The sequence below is a fragment of the Linepithema humile genome, chromosome 5 (assembly GCF_040581485.1).
Source record: "Linepithema humile isolate Giens D197 chromosome 5, Lhum_UNIL_v1.0, whole genome shotgun sequence".
Classification (NCBI taxonomy): Eukaryota; Metazoa; Arthropoda; class Insecta; order Hymenoptera; family Formicidae; genus Linepithema; species Linepithema humile.
In genome coordinates this window covers 15,170,496-15,181,605 of record NC_090132.1, presented here as the reverse complement: position 1 = coordinate 15,181,605, position 11,110 = coordinate 15,170,496, and the positions used below count along the sequence as shown (strand labels likewise).

General features: G+C 36.2%; 1 long non-coding RNA gene across 1 annotated transcript; it reads right to left on the bottom strand.

Moving 5' to 3' along the window:
• Nucleotides 1-8,686: 8,686 nt before the first annotated feature.
• LOC136999959 (uncharacterized) lies at nucleotides 8,687-11,039 on the bottom strand. Its single transcript, XR_010890279.1, has 2 exons — nucleotides 9,125-11,039; nucleotides 8,687-8,956 (listed from the first exon to the last, which is right to left on the bottom strand). It is a non-coding gene; the product is annotated as an uncharacterized lncRNA (long non-coding RNA).
• Between the last annotated feature and the right edge of the window lie 71 nt (nucleotides 11,040-11,110).

Sequence of the window (11,110 nt, the reverse complement as noted above, 5' to 3'; positions counted from 1 at the left end):
AAGACTCGGACCGAGATCTCGGATTGAGTTCTAGCATCGTGGACACAAGGCTTTAGTCCGTGGGTCGAACACAGAGTCTAGTTCATGGCTGCCAATTTTTGGGATGGTATTCTAGAGAATTTTTATTTTATCCATCTGCAAAATATATTTATACTCATCGCGATCGTAAACAATAATAAATGGTGGTTATGTTGATTTGTACGTACTTCAAATATGCCAATATGCTCCTGGTACGCCAATTTTTTAATTAAATAAACTTACTAGATATCATGGGAAGACATAAGCAGACTCTAGCGGTCTAGTTCAGAACTAAACGCGTTCCATCAAGTATCTAAGCACGGTGTTTGACCGTGTCACACAGGGCGGTATTCATCATTGAGTAAAAAGAAACAGGAGGGAGCGTTTGGTCTTAAAAGTGCGGACGGAAGTGACTATATAAAGTGGTCGCTCAAGATAGCCGCTCAAGGGCGCCAATATTGAATGACTTGTTATGTTTAATTAGGAAATAATGTACAATTAAAAGAAAATAACTATAATATGCAACAAAAATACCAAATTTTAATGGCGTTTTTCATTGGAATTGCACTCGTGCAGTATTTCCATAAGAGCAATGTTAAAATCTAAAATCTAAATTTATATTAAATCCTTTGTCCTTACAAAAATTTATTCATGCATTTCTTTGATCCGGATTTTTCGGAAACCTGTTTGTGAGTGAAAATTATTTAGTAATTATTGTGAATCTACATTTTCACAATACTATACATATGATTATAATCTCCAAAATAAAAATCTCATTATTGTTGATAATACTAACCGATGAAACGTTATTCCATGATTTCGAGCTGCTGCTGTTATGCCACAAGCTCTACAGTATACCATTTTGATCGTTTATTTCCATACACTGTTGCATAAAAGACTATACACAGCATATTAATGCGTATGGCGTACGGTATGCCGCTTGCCGCTATGCTCGAGCATTCCCTCTCACTTTCAAAAAGTGGTCGCTCAAGATGGCTGCCATGACGTACATCCGTCCGCGGATTTACCTAGTCCTGGCTAGTATATGCTCCCTTCTGTTTCTTTTTACTCAATGGGTATTCATAGTCCGTTCTTATATTCAAGATCGTCTTAAGCACAAACTTATATTCGCTCTCTTCGTCAGACACAATCTATGTGTGACGAAGAGAGCGAATATAAGTTTGTGCTTAAGACGATCTTGAATATAAGAACGGATTATGAATACCGCCCACAGTGTCGATCTGTGTCTCCTAGATGGAAAGCTCCCAAAGGTAACCTTGACAAAGGCAATGGGGTGAGCAAAAACACGAATCTTATTATCCCTAGTTCTAGCGATTCTGATTCTGATATGAATGTCGATAATCATTTAACCACTTTTTCTAAGAATTTATATCCGTCCATGGATAATGATAACGATCCTAAGAGAATTTCGGAAATCATTGGCATAAATACTATTATGTCCGACCCAAACAACGATTCACCCCCTATTGGCTCTTTGATCCCTTCGGGACAGAAAAGATCTGCTGATGATGAGGGCTTTGTTAATATCGATTCCAAAAAAGCAAACAATAATAAAGGCAATAACAATTCCATCTTAAATACTCAAATTAGCCGTCCAAACAAATCAATAAGTTCTCTTGACAAACTAATAAGCAATAGATATGCCCATAACAATCAGGGACCGTATTACGTATACATACAATCTTCCTCTTCTTTCCCCTTATCTATTCACCCTTTGTTTATAGGTCGATTCCTCAATAAATATGGTAAAAAAGAAACCATTGAGGTCAAAAAATTGGGATTCTCGAAAATTTCTGTCAAGTATCGCACAAAAGAAGCGGCCAATCTTTTGGTCTCCCAATATCCGCTTAAGGACCGCAACATGACTTGCTTTATTCTAAATTATAGAATATTTCGACAAGGTATTATTTGCAATATTCCTACTGATATAGAACCTGACGAAATTAAATTAGGAATTAAGTGTTCCACAGAGGTCATGACCCTGAGAAGACTCAACAGATAAATCACTGTAGAGGATGACACAGGCACTAAAACCTCTCAATTCGTCCCCTCTAAATCCATAGTAATCTCCTTTCTAAATCAAATACTTCCCAAATACATTAATATTTTTAGTGTTAGATATGAAGTAGTCCCCTTTATTCCAAAAACTACTATATGCTTCTCTTGTTTTAGATTTGGTCACTCAGCCGCTCAATGTAGAGGCAAACCTCGATGTCCTCACTGGACGCTCTGCCCATGAATTATCCCCTCCTTGTCCATACATCGCTTCACTCCCCCCCCCCCCCAATTGCGCTAACTGTAAAGGAGAATACTCCCCCTTAGATCCTCAATGCCCAGAATATAGTATTCAAAAAAACGTTCAGCTTCTTGCGGCTGAGAGAAATATTTCACTTAAGGAAGCCAGAGAATCTTTTCCGGGAAAAACTCATTCTCCAATATGAAGAATGATATCTTCAATCCCCCCCCCCTTATGGAAAGTTCTTTCCCAGAATCCAATATATTCTCTCAGGGACCCTCCCCTTCTCTCAGACCATCGCCCCCTACCAACTACACTTCCCCACCTAACCAGAGGAGCGTAATTTACGCCCAAATGGCTAGTAGATCTGGCATAAAATCTACCAATTACAAAAATTTTAATTCTAACCCGTCCTCTCCTATTTTTAACAAGGAAACCTTTACCCTTCAATCCCCTCTCGTCCGTCATTATGATGAACGCGGCTCTGGTCACGACTATATACTCGAGCCTAACGGTAGGTCCCTTCTTAGACCTCCGAATGGATGCGCTTATCCCTCAGAGAGTCCCGACTCTCCTCATTCTTCACCCACCTCATTTGGTTCTTATGAAAATCAAATGAAGTTTATCTTCCAACTTTTCACGCAGTTAATTGCTGCATTCAGTCAAATTAACCCATCGTTTTCAAATTTAGCAACCGATAGATCTTCCTCAATTTTTCCGCTACTTAATCAAAATTCTTCCTCAGCTAATATTTATTATTCTTACAATGTATAAACTTCTTCAACGCCCTAACATCAATATCTTACAATGGAACTCCAGAGGTCTTATTTCTAAGAAGGGAAAACTTTTAAAAATCATCAAAGATTATGATCGCGATCTCCGAATCTTGATTAATTTCAAGTACTCACTTCTCAATTCCAGGCTATACTATCTTCAGAAGAGATTCGTTACGCATAAAATCCAGTGGTCTGTGTACCATTGTCAGGAATGATATTCATTCAGCTATCAATGCTGACATTGGGCTTGTTCGTTTTAGCTGCACTGGGGCAGCTCTGGGTCTGCTCTAAACAAGATAATACAGGACAAACTATTTATCTGTCCTGTATTATCCTGTGTAGAGCAGACCCAGAGCAGCCCCAGTGTAGCTAAAACGAACAAGCCCATTAATTGCATAGAAGGTTTACTTGACACCCTAGGCGTAAAACTGTCCACCTCTCAAGGACAGTTACTAATTGTATCGATTTATAAACATCCAAAATTTCGCATAAGATATGAACATTGGGATAGGTTATTTTCTACCTTTGTAAATTTCAAAAATGTTGTTGTATTGGGTGACTTCAACTCGCATTATTCTTTCTGGGGATGTTCGATTATTGACTCGGCTAGCAGATCGTTGGAAGAAGCCGCTTCAGATCATGACTTGGTAATTCTAAACAATGGTTCACCAACTAGACTTACAGCCCCCTCTCAAAATAAGAGCGCTGTAGATCTTACTCTAATTAATCCTGAACTTGCACCTATCTGTTCTTGGCAGATATTGGATGATTCTATGAATAGTGATCACTTTCTTGTTGTGACCACATACTCACAACTGTCCAATATTCAAAAAGATTCTGCCACAAAATAGATAAAAAATCTACTGACTGGCTAACTTTTAAAAAATTCTTTATTCTTCAAGAAGAAGAAATTTCCTCAAGAATTCTAGATCCTCACATCAATCCTTTTGATCATATAGAATACCTCACTTTGCTCTTTATTTCAGCTATCGAATCTACAAACGGCCATCCTCTTCGTTTAAACTCTGATTCCCTTTTAGTCCATCACTCATCTAAGGGACCGCCTCCAGTCCCGTGGTGGAATCACGACTGTGATTCTGCAGCAATGGAAAGAAAATCGGCTCTGTCTAACTTCAGGAAAGTTTCTTCTTACTTGAACTACTGTCATCTTAAAAGACAAGAGGCCCTGACTAAGAGGGTATTTCATAAAGCCAAGAGAGAATCATGGAGGAAGTTTTGTAGTGAGATTGAGTTTAAAACTGCCCCTGGAAAAATTTGGAGAACCATCAAATGCTTTAAAAACAGAAATTTAGCCGGTGCTCACAATAACTTCAATACAAATCATAAAACAGAAGAATTTAATAGTACTATTCATACTCTTTGTCCAAACTCTTGTCCCCTTTTCATCTCATTTGAGAATTCCGAACTCTCTCCGAATGAATCTTTACTCTCTCGATCTATATCCGTCGACGAGATATCCGACGTCATTGCCAGACTTGGTGTTTGATCGTCTCCGGGATTAGATGGCATTAGCTATCGAATGATTCAAAATCTCCCTATATTTATGCATAAACTTATCTGTCACCTATTTAACAGTATTCTGACCACAGGAACCTATCCCAATAAATGGAGGAAAACTTTAGTTTACTTAATTCCCAAATCCACTCCGGATAAATTTCGACCCATTTCGCTAACACCTTGTCTGCTTAAAATCTTAGAAAAAATAATCTCTTCTAGACTTCAATGGTTTTGCGAACATAATAATATTATCTCTAGATCTCAATTTGGTTTTAGGAAAGGTAAATTATGCTATGATAACCTGGCTCTACTTTCTACAGAAATTTGCCTTGGACTTGCATATAGACAATATACTCCTTGTCTTTTCTTGGACATTAAAGGGGCTTTTGATAACCTCATTCCTGACATTCTACTTCATACTTTGAGAAACATCGGGATCCCAGAGAGACTATGCAGATTCATTTTTCACCTTACCTCCTTTTGCATCCTCCATTTTATTATTAATGGCGAATTATCACAGCCTTATCATACCTATAAAAATGTGCCACAAGGGTCTGTATTAAGTCCTGTTTTGTTCAACATATACATTAACGCCTTAAGCAAACAAATAACCAACAATTGTCGATTACTTCAATTTGCCGATGACACAATTATCTACATAAGAGGAGAAAAGATTGAAGAAATTCTTCTTAATTTATCCATTTCTGCCACAAAAATCACCACATATCTCAAAGACATTGGTCTGGAGATTTCTCCCTCCAAGTCGTCACTCGTCATCTTTACTAGAAAAAGAATAGACCCTTTCTCTTGTTCTATTGAGGTCAATGGTAATCTCATTAATTCAGTCGATCACGCTAAATTTCTTGGCATTTTTTTTTACTATAGACTCACGGGTTATCTTCACGTCAACTATTTCCTCTCTAAAGGCAGGAAACTTCTAAACATAATTAAAATGTTAAGAGGGGTATGGTGGGGCTCTCATCCGTCTGCCCTATTAACCATCTATAAAATAGTTATCAGAGCCTCCATCGAGTACGGATGCTTTATTTTTTCTGGACTCTCTCATAACCTTGGCCAAAAACTTGAACGCATACAATTCCAAGCCTTAAGACTAGCGCTTGGATATAGAAGCACCACACCAACTAATGTTTTACTGGCAGAACGTGTAAATTACCTTTACATATTAAATTTTCTTATCTCACTCATAGATATCTCCTAAGAGTTTTCTCGTTGGAAAAACACCCTCTCATCTCCAAACTCGAAAAGCTAACTAACGCCACCACTATTAATACTAGACATAATATTTCTAACACTTTTCTGTTACTCAAAGCTTTCTCCTCTACACGTGTTTTCAAGAACCTTATCAAATCCAAAATCAGAGTTCCTAGCTACTCGATACCTTTTGAAGCCTTTCTATGGACTCCTAACACCACAGGATCACAATTAGATCTAATTTTGACACATCCTCTGATCCCAACCAAACGTTCAGAATGCTCTATGGTGGACTAATCAAAGGAAAAAGCATCTTTTATACTGATGGATCAAAGAAAGAATCTGGATTGTATGTAGGCTTAGCTGTCTATGCTCCCTCATTAGATCATTCTCTTTTCTACAGAATCACCTCCAAAGCATCTATTTTCACTGCTGAAAGCATAGCGATACCCTGGTGAAAAATATTCTCAGAATTTTTCATAAAAATTTTCAGATTTTTTACAAAAATTTTATAACTTTTTCAGAAAATTTTAAGATTTTTTATATGAATTGACACACTTTTCAGAAAAGTTCAGAAAAGAAATAAAAATATATGAATAAATTCATTATTTCTCATATTTTCCAGATCTGTGTACAGGGTGTCCCAAAGTTTGCGGCCCAACCGTCGTGTACAGATAGAGCGGGTCAAACTGAATAAGTAAGTTCTTTACCACTTTGCAAAATTTTCAATAATTAATTAGAAAATAATTAATAAAGATCCGCCAATCCGCGCAAGTATTCCCCGAGCGCCGAGGTGGGAGGGATGCTCTCTTGGCTAGCTATGCACACTACACACGAGCGGCGCGTGACATAGAGATTCACGCCGCTCTGCCGCGCTTTGTATTATGCTATGCTGGGTGGGTCCTACTCGTAGCGCGCTCGGCGCTCGAGGAATACTTGCGCGGATTGGCGGATCTTTATTAATTATTTTCTAATTAATTATTGAAAATTTTGCAAAGTGGTAAAGAACTTACTTATTCAGTTTGACCCGCTCTATCTGTACACGACGGTTGGGCCGCGAACTTTGGGACACCCTGTATATTAAAGCCCGTGTCCACGATGCAAGAAATTGGTTCGAGTTCTTGGCCCAAAATGGTTGGATTGCTTCAAGAAATGTGTAACCAATCAACTTGCTGTTTTTCCATACAAACTTCAATTTAATTGGCTATACATTTCTCGGACCAAGAACTTGGACCAATTTCTTGCATCGTGGACACAGGCCTTTAGAAATATCAAATATTTTTACAAGTTGAAAAATATACGATTTATCAGTTTTTATTTTTCTACCTTATCTTTGAATGCATTTTATTTAGCAATGTAAAAACGTGTCATTCTATATTTATTTTCTAGTAGATATCGAACATAGAATGTCACGTTAACATACATGTTAATACATGTTTTATTCTGTGTTTGACATCCAATGAAAAAGATAGAATAGAAATATATACTTGCGTTAATTTGTACCGTTAAATAAAATGTACTCAAAGGCAGGGCAAAATATGGAAGCTGATAAATCGTAAATTTTTTTTAGAAATATATATAAATATAAATATATATATATATATATATAAATGGAAAATATTCTGAGATTTCTTATAATTTTCTAAAAAATGTTTTTAAAATATGAATAAATAAGAAATTTTTTCTCAAAATTTTTCATAAAATAAAATTATGAAAAATTCTTAAAATTTTCTAGGAAATTATGAGATGTTTTTTCACCAGGGTAGACTTAGCTATTGACCTCATCATCTCCAATAAACTATGTAACTCTATTATCTTTACAGATTCTCAAAGCATAGTTCGATCCCTCGCCAACTGCTCTCCGTTGAATTGCAAAAATGAACTGATTGTTTATTTAAAAGAAAAACTCTACTCAGCTCATCAACTAGGTCTTATAGCGTTTTCGAATAAACGGGGTTTGAACGATCTAGGGTTGATCAATCACTATTTTACTATAAATGCAAGTCTTTCATTGGTGGAGAGGTTGCAATGACGTCATTAACCAATCTTGGGTCGTTCAAATCCTGTATAATCGAAAACGCTATTAGTATCGAAATCATTTGGATCCCAGCTCATACAGGAATTCTCGGAAACAAAATAGCCGATCGTCTAGCCAATCTGGCTACCAAACACGGAACTAAGGCACTATCAGGCACTATAAACGTGAGTATTCTACCGTCTGCTCTGGTCTCCGCCATTTCTGTTCCGTTCCCCCACTCCTTGCCCTCTCACCTCTATCGTTGAGCTGACAAGTTTATGATGATTAGGTTATGGTTTCTAAGCTGCTCGAACTCTGTATTTGCGTGTATCCGACTGTGAAAAAAAAAAGATAAATGCCTTGCTGCGTTGCGGTCAATTGTACCAATAGAACAAAAAAAGGTGTTCGAGTATTTGCATTTCCTGTGGATGATATTCGTCGACAGCAATGGATACGTAATCTCCGCAGAGAGTCTTGGACACCAACCAAATATTCGCGCCTCTGTGAAGTAAGTTTATTTTCTTAAATTTCCAATTTACGTAGCTTTTTCTGTTTGTTTAGGATCATGGATCGTTTTTTTAAGTGTAGTTTAGATTTGTCACTGTTTGAAATTACATAAATATGAATAACTGTAATCAATAAAAACATTTATCTTATAAGCAATTTTTTTTATTTCAGAAACATTTTGAAGAATCACAGTTTGAGATTGATTAAGCAGATAATTGGCGAAAATTAAAATCAAACGCCATACCAACACTTTTCGATATATCTGATCCACCTGCAATGAATAAAAATGAAACAGATGAACCAAATACAAATGCCACTGCTGAGAAAGACGTAAGTTTCTATGATACATTACAGTAAGATAAAAGAAATGACATGTATTAATTTGTTTGTTTATTTATTCATTTATTTATTATTATTATATTTATGGGCGTGACTAATACTCTTGTACACATCGTACGAGTGATTAAATATAAACATAAGATTAATGAAAAAATTTACGTCTTTCTCAGCAATGGCATTTGTATTTGGTTCATCTGTTTCATTTTTATTAATTGCAGGTGGATCAGGTATATCGAAAAGTGTTGGTATGGCGTTTGGTTTTAATTTTCGCCAATTATCTGCAGTCTCAAACTGTAATTCTTCAAAATGTTTCTGAAATAAAAAAACTGCTTATAAGATAAATGTCCTTATTGATTACAGTTATTCATATTTATGTCATTTCAAACGATGACAAATCTAAACTACACTTAAAAAAACGATCCATGATTCTAAACAAACAGAAAAAGTACGTAAATTAGAAATTTAAGAGAATAAACTTACTTCACAGAGGCACGATGATTTGGTTGGTGTCCAAGACTCTCTTTTTGTTCACATTCGGATAATCAAAATACACGTAAACACAGAGTTCGAGCAGCTTAGAAACCATAACCTAATTATCATAAACTTGTCAGCTCAGTGACAGAGGCGTGAGGGCAAGGAGTGGGGGAACGGAACAGAAATGGCGGAGACCAGAGCAGACGGTAGAATACCTACATCTTTAGTGCTCTAACGGAACTAATCTAAATATACATATTCCTCATTCTGATTTTTATCGTCATTTCCAAGAAAAAGTTTATCATCGATTCTTCTCCTTTCTTGAATGATGGAAAAATACAAAGGGCATTCAATACTTTAAATTCTATTACAATAAAACTAGAAAACCTTGGTTTCACCCTTTTCAATCTCTTGATCGAAAGATCATTACTTCCGTAAATCGTATCAGAAGTCATTATAACTTAAATGCCTCGTTAGCTAGGTTCAACATTGTCAATTCTCCAAAATGTAATTGTGGTTATCACTCAGAAAACATTGATCATGTACTATGGAATTGTCCACTTTACAATAATGCAAGAACCGTATTACAAAACAACTCCAAAAACTTAATCTAAATCCACCTTACATAACCACTTCGCTCTTGAAAAACCTCTCTGCCAAAGTCTTGGATGCCTTTGAATTCTTCCTCAGAAAGTCTAATCTCTCCCTTTAAATTTCTCGCTCCATTCTATTGCCCCCTCTCCGAACCAGATGGCCGCAAGAGGGGAGACCCTTCGGAGCCATAACGCATCTTACTCTTAAGGCCATCACACACAAAATGACATAACTGCATATGCATAGCATAAGACCGTCTCGACCAATGAACATCTAGCATAAAGACGCCATATTGATTTACATAGCATGCTCATTGGTCGAGACGGTCTTATGCTATGCTCGATTTCAAATTTCACCTAAAAAGATACATTTTGAGTAAACACTCATCTAATCTTTTTTGCTCAACTTCGAACACAACGGAAATAGAACCAAATGTATCTTGCCTTGTATCCCCGCTTAACAATGACAGTTCGTCCAACATTTCAAGCAATATGCTGTCGCCATACGTTCAAGAGGAAGAAGCAACAAATTATGCGGAAGAAGTATTTGCAAATTACGGCGATACTGATGGCGACAAAGATCATCCCGTTAGCGATTTGTCGTCATTCGTAATTTCTTCGGAGGAAGAGCAACATTTGAAATCACTCGACGAATTAGATGTCATAGATACAATCGAAGATGAAGGTTTAAAGTACGTGGCTGGCTACGTAGCGTATCGATTTAAAAATAAGTATCCAAACTTAGGAACCGAAACCTCTCTCTTGCCAGCTGTCGACGACGTGGACTGGCTGCAATTTGTTTCGCGAGGGAATTGCCTCTATCCATGCAAAGAACTTCTGCAAACTGCGCGTATTATGAATGCAGAATTTACACGGTACCATGGATCCAATCTGTGTAAAGATGCATTTATTTTTAAGACATTGGCAACAAAAGTTCAGACATTAATCCATCCAATAGAAATACCCGAAGAGGTGATACTGTGTTTAGTGCGTACGCGAACATTTATTCGAATACGAGAAATAAATCGAGCAATAGTTATAAAAAATCGAATGAGAAATTAAAAAAAAAAATTGTCAAAATTTGTTAATAAAAAAATTGATTAGTATTTGCACACAATTTTACACCTTCATGTTTTTTATTTGTAATCACCATCATCCTCTCCAAATTTTTCAAAATTTTCCTAAATTATACGAAAGTTTTTATACTTAAGAGGATTAAATTAACATAATAAACATATTAATGTAACGTTTGAAACTTAAGGTAAAGCCAAAGTGATTGTTTCAAATTCTATGTTTGTGATTTTTATTTATAAGTAAATAATAACAAATATTGTTGTTTACATTGAAAAGTAATTTTGTTTATAAGTAAATAATAACAAATATTGCTGTTTACATTGAA